The sequence below is a fragment of the Schistocerca cancellata genome, chromosome 7, assembly GCF_023864275.1.
Source record: "Schistocerca cancellata isolate TAMUIC-IGC-003103 chromosome 7, iqSchCanc2.1, whole genome shotgun sequence".
NCBI classification, from domain to species: domain Eukaryota; kingdom Metazoa; phylum Arthropoda; class Insecta; order Orthoptera; family Acrididae; genus Schistocerca; species Schistocerca cancellata.
Window position 1 is genome coordinate 181,013,139 of NC_064632.1, and position 15,008 is coordinate 181,028,146.

Genomic DNA, 15,008 nt, shown 5'->3' on the forward strand with positions numbered 1-15,008 from the left:
AACACGCTTTACACTACACAGATTTTCGTTACTTATGAGCAGCAAAAATTAGGCCTACAGGTTAGCACTTCAGGTATATGACGTAACGTAAAAACTTATTTATTTCCCCTTACAGCCAGAACTTAGCATTCTCTCAGTTACAGTAGCCCTTAATTATTGTAAAAACAACACAATGTAATTTAAATGTACGCAAACAGAAAATATACAACCGACAAGTGCGAAAGATTCTAGATTAAACAAATTAAGATTTATGCCACTTTCCGGAAATATGAAATTAACAATGAATGAACACGCTCAAATTAAACTGTTTGAAAGAAAAACAGAACAATTAAGAGGGTTTCTCTAAATTAATTGTGCCAGAACAACAAATATACCGTTACAGCCCGACCTCACGATCTTTTCAAAAATGATTCAAATGGCTCTAAGCACTATGGGACTTAACAGCTGAGGTTAGACATAGACTTAGACTTAGAACTGCTTAAACCTAACTAACCTAAGGACATCACACACATCCCTGCCCGAGGCAACCTGCGACCGTAGCAGCAGCGCTGTTCTAGACTGAAGCGCCTAGAACCGCTCGGCCACAGCGGCCGGCCACGATCTTTATACCTTTTCCGAAAGAATAAGCGAAGGAAAGTGGTACCTTTAATGTGATCGAAACTAACTGTTATTAAATCTAAATAACTTGGTCTTACGAGAGCAATAAAGCTCGAGGATCTCGGCTGGCGCAGGGGTGCCAAAGAGTAAAATGCTATATCAAATCTGAGAGGCAACGAGCCTTTTCAGGACAAACTCAGTCTCTACTTTTGCAAACGTTCTAAAAGTTACTTGAGTCAGCGCCGATCACATATAAGCAAGCCAAAGCCAAAACCCAAATTCTCGTGAAATGCTGAACTGCGCCGTCCCCTCTTGACTGGGTATGGGATTAAACGTATGGCTGATGTAAGGTGAATTAATCATGAGTGCTAATATACCTGTATACACAGCTTTAGTTCAACCGCGAATCTAGAAACTGCGACTGTCGCCGTCTCAAACACCATTTTTACGAACGGCCACGGTTCTGGTCGATACGCCGGAACATAATGTTATATTTTCAGTTACAATTAAAATGACAGTTTATTTAAAAGAAGAAATTAAGAACTAAATTAAACTCAGCCAATACTGAGAAAGGAAGGCAATTTATTGTGTTCTATTGAACAAAGTTTTACTTGCTTTTACATCGAAATATTCGATCATTTGAAACTGTTACAATAAGCGTCAAATTCTTCTCGCAGTATCAATCGCCCATCTCATCTTTTCTATAACAGTGCTTCCAAGGTCATTTCCCTAGCATAGGTCCTCTGTATACTCCTATCACCTTTCAGCTTCCCCTTCTTTGCTTGGTACTGGTTTTCCAACTGGGCTCTTCTAAATCATATGCCTTGTCCACTTTTCTTCAAAAGCCTCTTTCATTTTCCTGTAGATTGTATCTATTCTACCAAGAGCTAAATATGCTTCTAAACACTTACGTATGTAGTCTACCATTCTTGATTTGACATTTTGCATTTCCTGTGAGTCTCATTTTTTATACGTTTGTATTACCTTTAGCCTGCTTCAATTGCTGCTTTTTTATATTTTCTCCTTTCATCAGTTAAATTCAATGTCTGCTATGTTGTCCAAGAATTTATACTAACCCGTCTCATTTTACCTATTTTGTTCTCTGCTGCCTTCGCTATTTCGTCTCTGAAAGTTACCCATTCGTCTTCTCCGGTTCTTGTCACCCGTCAACCGTTGCCTAATGCTCACTCTGAAACCCTCTACAACCTCTGGTTCTTTAAACTTATCCAGATCGCATCTTCTTAACTTCCTTTTTTTCTTTGCAGTTTCTTCAGTTTTAATTTGTAGTTCCCAACCAAATTGTCAGAATCCACATCCTCCCCTGGAAATGTCTTAAAATTAAAAAATTGTTCCGAAATCTCTGTTTTACCATTATATAATCAATCTGAAATCTTCCGCTGTCTCCAGGTATCTTCCAGGTGTACAGTCTTATTTCATGATTCTTAAAACAAGTGTTAGCGTGATTAAACTATGCTCTGTGCTAAATTCTATGAGGTGGCTTCCTCTTTCATTCCTTTCCCACCTCCATATTCACCAACAATTTATCTGTCGCTTCCTTTTCCTACTATCGAATTCCAGTCCCTGATCACAATGATGTTTACGTCTTCCTTAACTATCGGAATAATTTCTTTTGTCTCGTCATAGACTTCTTCAGTCTCTTCATCATCTGAGGAGCTAGTTAGCGTATTAACTTGTACTACTGTGGTAGGCAGGTAGACCTCTTTATTAGAGGATATTCCGTCATAACTACTGATAGCTTTGAAGAGCCAGCCATGACAAAACTCTTCCATATGGTGTGCGAAGAGTACGAGACAGGCGAAATACCCCCAAACTTCATGAAGAATGCAACAATAGTAAGAAAAATTTGGAGTAGGAATTAAGGTTGCGGGAGAGAAATAGAAACCTTCAGGTTTTCCGATGATATTGTAAGTCAGTCGGAGACATCAAAAGACTGAAAGAGCAGTTGAATAGAATGGATAGTGTTCTGGAAGGCAGATATAAGATGACCATCATAAAAAGCAAAACAAGGATAATGGGATGTGGTCGAGTTAATTCAGGTGATGCTGAGGGAATTAGATTAGGAAACAAACCACTTAAATTCATTGACGAGTTTTGTTATTTGTGCCGCAAAGTAAATAATGATGGCTGAAGAAGAGAGGATACAAAATGTAGACTGGCAATGGGAAGAAAAGCATTTCTGAAGAAGAGAAACTTGTTAACATCGAATGTAGACTTACGTTCTGAAGGATTTCCCTGGGTAACATCGAATGTAGACTTAAGTTCTGAAGGTAATTCTCTGGATTGTAGCTATGTATGGAACTGATATATGGGTGATAAACAGTTTAAAAAAGAAGAAAATATAAGTTTTTGAAATTTGGTGCTATAAAACAATGCTGAAGATTAGTTCGGTACACCACGTTACTAATGAGGAGGTACTTATAGAATTGGGGAGACAAGAAATTTGTGGCAAAACTTGACTAAAAGAAGGGATCGGTTGATAGGAAAGTTTCAGAGACATCAAGAGATCATCATTTAGTATTGGAGGGAAGAGTATAGGGTACCGGTTGTAGAGGGAGACTAAGAGGTGAACAGAACAAGCAAGTTCAGCAGGATGTAGATCGCAGTAGTTGTTCGAAGATGAAGAGGCTTGCACAGCGTTGAGTAGTATGGAGAGCTGCATCAAAGCAGTCTTCGGAATGAAGACACAACAAAAACAACATAATACTTGTCCTTAAAATCATAGACTCTAAGGCGACGAACAGAAACCGACGACTGAATAGAGCAGGTTTTGTTATGTAGTAATTAAGAAATACCATAAGAATATAGCTTATACAGGTCTTAATGGAAACAAGATCTGTTTTCTATGTGGAAGATATAATCCAGTTCGCTGATTTTCCTTAAAATTTTAATTTGGCAACAATCACATCCTGGGCTCTAGCTCAAAGATGTTTCAAATTCCAACCATAAAATACGAAAGTCAGTCAACACTTGTCTGAGCGTGCATAATAAATTGGATCGGAATCAGAGACTTGCTTTTCGGCGATGAAATAACTAACAACGCCACATACTAATATGTAGCATGTTTCAAAAGGCTGCACTAAAATTGGAGGATGATAGAGGAATCGAAAGACAGAAACTTTACTATGGGAGCTTATGGTCTTGGAGGTAATCCTGGGCCATTAAAAATTTAGGAATCTCAGGAACAACAAGAACACTCAATGCACCTACATAATAAGTTCAGCAAAGATAATGTACGAGCTACTCAACACTTTTAAACCATACAGAAAGTATCCAAAATGGGGAGTCCCAGACTCAGTACAGGCATAACACCTTCATAGAAAATTCTGTCGCACTGTACCAATAAAACGTTCATCCCACGGACCTTATGAAACGCTGCCAATTATCCTGGCGGGAAGTGTACATTCGGCGGGGACATCAGGATTTTGATATGCAAAAACGAAAAATAAATAAGTAAAATCAAGATGCATGAGATCACGAAAGTGAGGTGTCCATGTAATTGGTCCTCCCCTCCGTATTGAACATCAAGATACAAGAAACCATATCAAGTGTAAAATAATTTCCAGTTTACACTGTAGTTTTAACTACGTTAGTTCGTAAGATAACGGTAAAAGTTTGTTAAAAAAGATAAAACATCGGTCTGGGCACAGTCCCTGTGGCACCCCAGCACGAATACGCCTTTTGGTGGAGGTGGCAGTTTCTACTTTGACGGAGAAAGTTCTATTCGTGAGATAGCTTTTAATCAGCTTAACTATGCTCCCGGGGAACCCTTGCGTGTACAACTTGTAGAGTAGCCCTCTATGCCATACTGAGTCAGTCGGGATATCGTCGGTCGCAGCCTTATATCTCTGCTGGACCACTCTCTGTTTCCCGTGGCCGGCCAATCACGCGCCCGCGGAATCGCCCGATGGGCCTGGATCGGCCGGTGGTGATGGTGGTGGTGGTTGGGGGGGGGGAGGGGGGGCGGGGGGGGACGCTTGCTCGGGGTTCGAGTCCCGGCGTCCGTCTCTGTCTGCTCCGTCCGCGGCCTTTCGTGGAACGGAACGTTCTTCTCTGATTTTCCTGATTGCAGGCTCTCAGGCTGTGCTGAGATGGTAGCCACTGTCGCGGTTGATTAGGTTGTCGTCACTCCATTATACAGCTGATGGTTGTCTGTATTGCAAATACTTGCACAAAACCAATTTTTACGCTCGTTAAACAACAAATGAAATAGTTTTAGGCAGCTGAATGCAAAGCATTAATGTACAGCAGGAAAATAGCCGGCGTATTACCGAGCAAGGAAAGTACTTTCTTCGTAAAAGTAAATAAAACCGTGACGATATGTAAGAAGGACAAAATATATTTATAAAATGTGTAATGCTCTGCTTCCTGATTTTAATAGTATGAAATGACTTTCTTGCCGTGCTATACGTCAGATGTGAACTGTTGTATGGAAACCTTGTTGCACGTCGTTGTGTAAGATAAAAATGATTCCCAAATATGGGTGGCTGTACACGAGCTGACCGTACGTTCCTTGTCGTCCACGCATGACAGTCACGGTGACGCGGCAGAGATAAGGGCACCATTCACGCTCCCACAGGTGTCCTGTAGATACTGCTAGAGGTCAGATTACGCTGCAAAACAAACAAAAAGTTGATGTCACCATTTCCGACGTTTGACTGTCCCTACTTCACTAAATTCCAGTTCTACTATACAAAATCATTTACATGCAGAACAATTAGTGAGGTGTAAGAAGATTAACTGTTTCGTCATTCCATTTCATATTTGACGTTGAAAAGCACGTAAACTGCACGTTACGAATGAAACACATACAACACTGGTGTAATGTTCTACAACATTTATTACTTAATACACAACCAGTTTTCGGCTGTTAGCCATTATCGGGTGGAAAGATAAGTACGTGGTGCAGTGAAATTTCGTTGCGTCAAAGATATTAAACTAATGCATGTACGGAGTATCTCCATCTCCAGAGAAGAAAAATGAGATGGACCACTAGATATTTAGTGGCGATAGCCTCACGTAATGCACTTTCTAGGTAGCCGACGAAATGGAAACATTTAACCTGTTTCTAGTGCCCCAACAGCTAAAGAATAATGAGTATTAAACAATTTCAAGATGAAAATGATTGGCAATGATATTATAGCATCCGATCAGGTAAACGAAATGCTATTGTCTTAATGAACATATGTGACTATGTTAACAAAGTGGAAGACTTCCTCAATGCCACCAACTGCTAACAGATACAGAAAGATCAAAACAATCCTATAATGATAAAATTATAACTGTTAGGAAAAGTGTGTAAAAGTATAATATCAGAATTTTACATACTTCCTCACCAACACGAATCCTATAACTCCCAGATTTTGTGGCCCGCCTAAACTCCGTAAAGACGATATCACAGTATCCCCATCCGTACTACGGTGTCTTCATTCACATTTCCATGTTACAAACTATCCAGAGAGGTAAATGACGTGATAAAGATCAAAACCAAGTTAAAACCTAGTCATCGTACCCTTAATTCAGCTTGACTTGGTGAACAAGTTAAAAGACATGCACATCCGTCTGAACCTTTCATATCGTGTATAAATTCTGAGTGGCGTGCCTCTTACACTTTACGACACATTATGGCGAGTACTGCCTACTGAACGACTGAATGTGTTAACTCGCAAGTAGTCCTGGGTCAGTGACTGTTTAGGACACTTAAAATATCCAGTCGAGCTAAATATACCTTCTGGCTGCTTTTGGGGGTGAACTTGTTACTGAGACAGTCAGTACCATTGAATAATACAAGCTTGCATATTAAATACGTTATAAAATTATACGTTGATCTGTTGGAAGCCAGAGCTGGAAGCTGGAGAGATCTGTAGAGATCTGTAGAGACTGAATAAGAGTCCCTAACCATTCTTTCCACCAACCTGTCGCCTACTAAAATTGTGTCCCCAGCGCAGAAGATAGCTCCTTGGTCGTGGGATCTTTTTCGACGGAGGCTGCTATGCTGTCATCTCGAACTTGAATCTGAGTTTGTGCTCTTTTTGTGGGATGCCACTTGCCCAGGTTACTCTCTGTATCTACAGAGGGTAAGATCTGTAGTACTGACAATGATGGTAGGCGACACCTCTCATTAATGTATCCTGTTCCTTTATATTTTAAAATATCACTTATTACTGTGTCTTCTACAACACTACACATAACTTTCTTAATAGACAGGAAACTTTTCTGACAACTTCCGATATAGAGTACGACATGTCCCTCCAAAACAGAGATACAGGTCCGGCTCTCAAGAACACCTGAAAAAGAGTGACTAGCGCAGCCCAAGTACTTCGTCTCCCAGACTCGCCAAAACGACCCAAAGGTGTCCGAAGCACTTCGGCTGTAATATTATTACTTTTATTCTTCTCAAAACTAGTGAAATTTAATAAACTGAAACGGTAGACTCGCAGGGTAAGCATGACAGATTGTCATACAAAAACTGAGTTAAATGCAATTAAAAGTATATAAATAATTATAAAGAAAAGTTAGGCGTTTTGGCGCCTAACACCCGATTGTGCCGACCAATCAGAAGCAAGTTCAGTATAATTGGTGGGCCCTTCTCACTGGAATGGTACATACTGTACCATCTGCTGCTTGTACCTCACTCCACTTTTGTACCATATGCTACTTCACGTGTACCAAGCTGCATCAAGGTGAGCTTCTAGAGAGATAAAATACTGGCGGCCACAGCCAGGAATATCACTGATCCCCTGCCTGCTTTTATTTCCAAAATTAGCGTGTTCTCGAAGACAACTAATAAGTTTGGGAATGAGGAAATTTTGCCCCATATTTAAAAAAAATTGAAGTTTCCAATCTCTCAGTAGTTCCCATACTCTCTCATTCATAGAAATTCTATAAAAATAGCTAGAAAGTTGTTGGTCCTAAAATATCATCCCATTTAACCAAAAACATAGACTTATTGATACTAAACATACACTTTCTCATCTTTATTCTATCAAAAAACCTAAACTAAACACAAATTACATCATGATCTTCTTACTACAAAATATCATTTATGATTTTCACCACATAGCTGTCCCTTAAGTTTTCTGTAGTCTTGTTATTCGACAGTAAACATTGGCACCTGAGCCATTAAATCTCCTCATAAACACACACTACACTTATTGATGTTTATATACGATTGGAACTAAACAATATATATTGTCGATGCAATGCCATCCGTTTTTAAACAACACATGTTTGCCATCTAATCTCAATGCAGTACCATGCACTTGTACCTAATAACACTCGTGTTTTGTTCTATTTTCACTAAAAACGGCGCAATGCCGTCCACTTTTACCTAATGACACTCACTTTTTTTTTTTTACTTATGCCAGCACTAGGCCTTCCATATACAGGGTGAGTCACCTAACGCTACCGCTGGATATATTTCGTAAACCACATCAAATACTGACAAATCGATTCCACAGACCGAACGTGAGGAGAGGGGCTAGTGTAATTGGTTAATAAAAACCATAAAAAAATGCACGGAAGTATGTTTTTTAACACAAACCTACGTTTTTTAAATGGAACCCCGTTAGTTTTGTTAGCACATCTGAACATATAAACAAATACGTAATCAGTGCCGTTTGTTGCATTGTAAAATGTTAATTACATCCGGAGATATTGTAACCTAAAGTTGACGCTTGAGTACCACTCCTCCGCTGTTCGATCGTTTGTATCGGAGAGCACCGAATTACGTAGGGATCCAAAGGGAACGGTGATGGACCTTAGGTACAGAAGAGAGTGGAACAGCACATTACGTCCACATGCTAACACCTTTTTATTGGTCTTTTTCACTGACGCACATGTACATTACCATGAGGGGTGCGGTACACGTACACACGTGGTTTCCGTTTTCAATTACGGAGTGTACGACATTCATTAGGCCAGAGATTGCAATTGTGTGCAGCAAATTATGTCCACCACATTGAACATCTATTGGCCTGACATGTCGGGACGCACTCTATTCCACTCCGTAATTGAAAACGGTAACCACGTGTGTACGTGTACCTCACCCCTCATGGTAATGTACATGTGCGTCAGTGAAAAAGACCAATAAAAAGGTGTTAGCGTGTGGACGTAATGTGCTGTTCCAGTCTCTTCTGTACCTAAGGTCCATCACCGTTCCGTTTGGATCCCTACGTAATTCGGTGCTCTCCGATACACACTATCGAACAGCGGAGGAGTGGTACTCAAGCGTCAACTTTAGGCTACAATATCCCCGGATGTAATTAACATTTTACAATGCAATAAACGGCACTGATTAGGTATTTGTTTATATGTTCAGATGTGCTAACAAAACTAACGGGGTTCCATTTAAAACAACGTAGGTTTGTGTTAAAAAACATACTTCCGTGCATTTTTTTTTATGGTTTGTATTAACCAAGTACACTAGCCCCTCTTCTCACGTTCGGTCTGTGGAATCGATACGTCAGTATTTGATGTGGTTTACGAAATATATCCAGCGGTAACGTTAGGTGATTCACCCTGTATATTGTTTACCACCACATAATTCATAAATACTGTACATTATATCATCTTATATGTGTCCCTACATAAAATTCATACACAGATGTTACACAGTTTTACAATTTACACAATGTTGCATTGAACATTATACAAGGGCTATGCCAAAAGTGAGGAACGATCGGTCGCAAAATGGAAACCACTGTGAAAATCCGATGAGGCTTTTCACAGACGTTATGGGCAGTGTCTCTAGTATGCCTGTCGATGGCATCAAGACGCTCTTTTCAGTTGTGAGTGCACTGTGAGCAAGTAAAGGCGCCTAGAACAATAATGTCTCCCGCCAAGTAGGAGGGTCCACTGAGAGGCCCCGCCTTGATGAATGCAGCCCACTTAACACAACTACCTCACACTTCCTTCTACATGCCAATTCTCAGCCACACTCTGCAGAGGCGGTGAAGACGCTCCTGCACCCTTTTCGACGGGAAGTGTTCGATCACCCACAACACAGCCCTAATTGGCTGGTCCTGAGTATCATCTCCGTTCACAAGAAACGCTGGATACGAAGACAACACTTGGGTGCAGGCTAAGTGCTATTGACCAGCATATGACGATGGTGTTGGAAATTTGGTATAACGCTCTGACGAATATCTAAGTCGGAGCGGCAACTATGTAGAGAAGTAACTGAAAGGTGTAGCTAAACCTACTTGTTCTACTTGTTGATTGTTTAGCAATGATGGTAGTAGAGTCATCACCTCTGACATCACCATTCACCTTATTTAACTTATTATCCACACTCATGCTATCTACATCAGAATCCACCTCCCTAATTTAACTACTGCTAGTATCTGAAATTGTGTTTTCTTGAAAAACTTCAGTTTCTACATCAGATGATGCTGGTAAATAGCTATAATCCATTTGATTTTGTACACTCTCCTCTTTACTTATATTACTATTTCATCTGGCATGCCCTGTAATTGGCTTGCCTCTTCAATTTCACTACCCTGAGGATGCACTGCCTCTCTACTTCTAAGATTGTACCACATTTCGCTTTCTCCCGACATTTTGTTGGTAAGAAAATGATTAAGCAACAGTTTAACAATGTTCTTAAAAATTCCTATAGTCGTTAATACTAGCTTCCTCTCGCTAGCTGTAAAGTGATTAGCGTACACGCTATCTTCTTCACCAGCACAATGTTGCTGCTCGCCGCATTGTCTTCGTCGTGTTGGGTGTCTTCGGCTGCCGTAGTCGACCGCAGAGGCCTATCCCTGCCGGCCGCCGCTCTCTGACTCCGGACTGCAGCTGGTGGAGGTGACAGGTGTTGCTTCCAAGTCCGCCTCGCCTGCTGCCAACTGCCCTCTGAAACGTTGTTTCTCGTAGCGGCGAAGTAAAACGTAATCCATTTGGACCGCGCACACGCTTATAACTTTACACTTCGATTTACGATTTCGAGTTTTCACTTTCGACTACGCGACGCGGATTAATTATGGCATTTATCGATTTTGTTGCCTAACAGTTCAAAGAAACTTATAAAAGTTCAAACGGGATATAATTTCACAGGCCACACAGTGTCGCTTTTTATCTTGTTCACAGTTCATACACCATTGATTCAGGCGTTTTATGATAATCGTTACAGTTTATTGTTCTCACTATGATTTTCACATCTCACCTGGTTCACACTTCTCGTTGGTGGATAGTAGCCTCTTCTTTAAATACACGTTCCACACAAGGGATGCCATGAATAAAATTATACGTTGTCGTGTTGGAAGTCAGATCTGGAAGCTGGAGAGATGTGTAGAGATCTTCTAAAGTTGTGTTCCCAGCGCAGAGGACAACCCGTCGGTAATGGGATCTTCTTCGGTGGAGGCTGCTACGCTTGTATCTGTGTTTGTGCTTTTTTTGTGGGATGGCACTTGCCCAGGTTAGTCTCTGTATCTACAGAGGGCAAGATCTGTAGTACTGACAATGATGGTAAGCGACACCTCTCATTAATGTGTCCTGTTTGTTTATACTTTATAATGTCACTTTTTACATTGTTTTCTACAACACTAGTCATATGCATGGGGTGCGCAAAGCAAGGGTAAAATGGTCCTCCTAATTGCTAGATCGTTTTCAGTCAAACTTGGTACACATATTTCTTACTGTCTCGAATGAAATACTGTGGGGGTAATAAACAGAAACTTCCTTTTGGGGTAGGGATGACAACGTGAAGAGAGAGGAGGGTAGGAGGAGATGGACGGACAGAAACGAGGAAATGAACACAGATAGGGGAGGAGGAGAAGTAGAAATAGACAGAGAGAGCTGGAGAAGTAAATGGTCAGCAAGACAAGAGAAGAACAGAGAAAGGGAAGAGGACGAGATAGACAGAGAAAGGAAAGAGGAGAAGAAGGACAGTGAGAGAGAGGAGAAAATGGACAGAGAAAGGAAAGAGAAGGAGATGAACAGAGAGAGAAAAGAGGAGGAGGTGGACAGAGAAAGAAAAGAGGAGGAGATGGATAGAGTGAGGGGGGGAGACGAAGATAGATAGAGAGAGAGGGGGGGATAGCTGGAGAAGAGGGAGGAGGAGAGTGACCTCTAGGGGGTGGGAGGAGAGGGCAGGATGGACGGAGAGGGGAGCAGAAGATGGGTAGAGAGGAAAGAGCAGGAGATGGAGAGCGAGAAGGGGAAGGAAGAGACGGACTAATAGTAGATTGAAATAAATATACACCTGGGCAACACGGGGTACTCAGCTAGTTTCTTTATAAAAGCTAGCAGTAACATCTAGATTATTACACGTATTTAAAAAGTTTTTCCTCAGATATTACCAGCTACTCCAGTCAGGACTAACGTACTAAATTAAATTTGGTATCAGTATGGAGAAGTGTACAGTATGTAAGCGCTTAAGAAGCCGAGTTCCTCCATTCGCTATGGAGACAGCAGCGCACTATCTTAAGTTCTAACGGTATCTCACATTCGTTTGCTCAATAGTTTAATTCGTTTAAATTCACTGGCTCTATAGTCTCTGGGTGGTATAATCACCCACTCAGCTGAAACAGGGATGTGAAGGTTCTTTAAAACTTCCTTATGTACATGATTCCAAACTCGTGAAATGTTTTACAGTTTTTTTCATTTAATACTGATAACTTTTTAGAACTTCTAACTTTGCTTGTAGCTTGCAATGTATATGTCACGTGCGATTGTCAGTTTTCTTTCCCAAACGACTGATATTATAAAAGAAAATAGATTCCAAATAACTGTGCAACTACGATAATTACGATTTTGGAGTAACCTATTTTTATGTACCTCCCTCCACTGATGTCGGATAAGAATAGAACACCACAAATATTATAAAATATCGTGTTTTAGTCTTATATAATCAAATTTCTTCCATTACTGTAGTGGTTTAATTAATCACATGTGTGATTAAACACTGAATATAAAAATTTATTGAATCAGATCCTGATTCCGCTTATTCTAATCCGAAAATAGCCTCGTGGATTGGATTTAAACACCAACACAAAAATGATTTAAAAATTTCATTGAAAAAGACTGCATAACATTTGAAAGCAACATAATGCACTTTGAGGGGGGAACTGTAGTAAGTTACAAACAAACGTTTTGATGTAACTTAACAGGCACGTAGACGTTAATTTCACTTGTAATTTTCACAGATATTCCAGTATACAAATACTGTTAACTAGGAACCTTCAACGTCGTAGCGCGTCAGCAATCGTTGGTTAATATATTAAAAAACTAGAAACCCGCCTCGATTGCGAAAAAAGCACCTAGTGTTAACCTAGGCTTCGACGTAGATAACTACACCTTCTTCAGAACAATAAAACCCACAAGTGTCTAAGAAGACCTTTGTCAATGATTAAAAGAACACCATAGCAATACATTTATAAATGAAAAAAAGGGAAAACACAAACAGTACATATGTACAAAGTCAAAACCACTATTTTACTTTATGGTGTACGCTCCACCTCACACCGGCCTATGTTCGATGGGCCATGACCCGCCAACTAGCACTAACACATTTCATTTATTACTGGAGAAGTTCGATAATCACAGAGGCTTTATGCAAGCAAAAGCCTGTTAACGAAGTGACACTACTGCCCCCAAAGTTTCAGTTTTATTCAAGGTTAAAACGGAAAAGATGTCCGCATCGTGTTACCACTGGATCACTGTCAGCCGACCCGACATTGCTCGTAGTTACGCGGTTTCATTAGACTAAAGACTCGATTTAACGTATGGTTTGAGATAGTGGTGGGCAACTGGTGCATGTCAATATCAAATGTCTTCTGTGTGTGATGACTTCGAATGGTTTCAATGACCTCATGTTTCCACTATGAGACACATAGATGCGCTTACTTGATCGCAGCTTTTGAAAGAAATATGGTCAGTTTCATGTTTTTTGGGTACTGTAGGTCTAAACCAGCAGATTTGTGGACGGACCTGTTGTACAAAGACAGATACTTCAGAATCGTTATTGAGAGTGGTATTAAAAAAATTCTCCTCGTAGAGGTACATTTTGTCCACAGGTCATCTCTGTGGTTGTTGCATTCTTGTCATCTATGATGGCGTTTTGCATTCCAAATAGGAAGATCGGTGTCTCCCTCCAGTTCTCTGAGACATCCAAACTGAGAAAAGTATTTAACTGAGGATGGAAGCGTTGTATAAGTACATTTGCTGAAAGTTGGTAAGCAGATCTCCTCAATCTGAGTATTCTCAGCAGGATTCGGAGCACTTGAAATTGTCGGCGTTGATGTATGTTTACATCTACAATCCATCCAGGAAAGAATGTATTGGTAACGGACGTAAGTCACACACCTTCACCAGCATTGGTTTTGGCCAGATTAAACAGCGCTCCACTGCCTTGAAGCAGTCTGCGCAACCTTCCCATGGTCCAACAATACCCATGTGCAGGTCTAAATTTATGCCTTTGGCATGCTTCGCATTTTCTGCTTGGACAAACTGTGCTCTTTTGACTGTACATGTTGTCCCTTTGACTCATCAACAGTCCAGATCATGAAGAGATGGCCTCGTGGTGCGACTAGGTCGTAACAAACGGGTGCAAATCCGATGCTGGGTCATCAAAGTTGCAATTTGTGATATTTTATGCTACAAGTTAGCGACAATACAAATGACAAATATTTATATCAAACGAAGTAATTACAGAAACGCGAATCAAAGTCATTTATTGAGACAAAAAGGAGAGATAAATGTCTTTCAGTAATAGCCGAACCACAGCTGAAGCAGGAAGAGCACCTTTCAACACCTAAGCATTTTTCATGACAAATCTTTCAGATAGCGTCCCATATTATTAAAATACTTGGCTGAGTGAACCAATGGAGGTACTTATTTGAAATCATCGTTGCTTCAGGAGCTAAATAACTTGATTCCAACTTTTGGTAATTTAAATTTTTAATTAGCATTATTTATCACTTCACGAGCAGAACACTAAGTTTTTGTCTCTTACAAACTCTAAAATTTTCCAAATTCTATTTGTGAAGCTATTCCACGTTGCTCTTTTCAGACCTTCTCACTTGGGGGTTGGTGCTTGCAGGTTTGGTACTGATTTTAAGTCCTTGGATGGAAATGAAAGCAATTTAGGAAACGGAAGAAGACAGAAGAAATGGCGCGCCATTATCATCAAAACCCAGTCAAATCAACTGAGATTCTGGCGGACAAATCCAGTTTTCTTTTTCTACAGACATGAATCAATCAAAATAATCGAAATAAGAGCTGAAGAGTCCAATTTTATCTGTTGATACGAAACTGTCTTACTCGACGTTAAACAATATAATGCTACAGTGCTACGTTATCAGAATATACATTACATTAAAAGTGACGTTAGTCTCAGAGACACAGGTAACAAATCTACTACGGTCCAGCTTTTTTATTGTGCAAAGTATGCT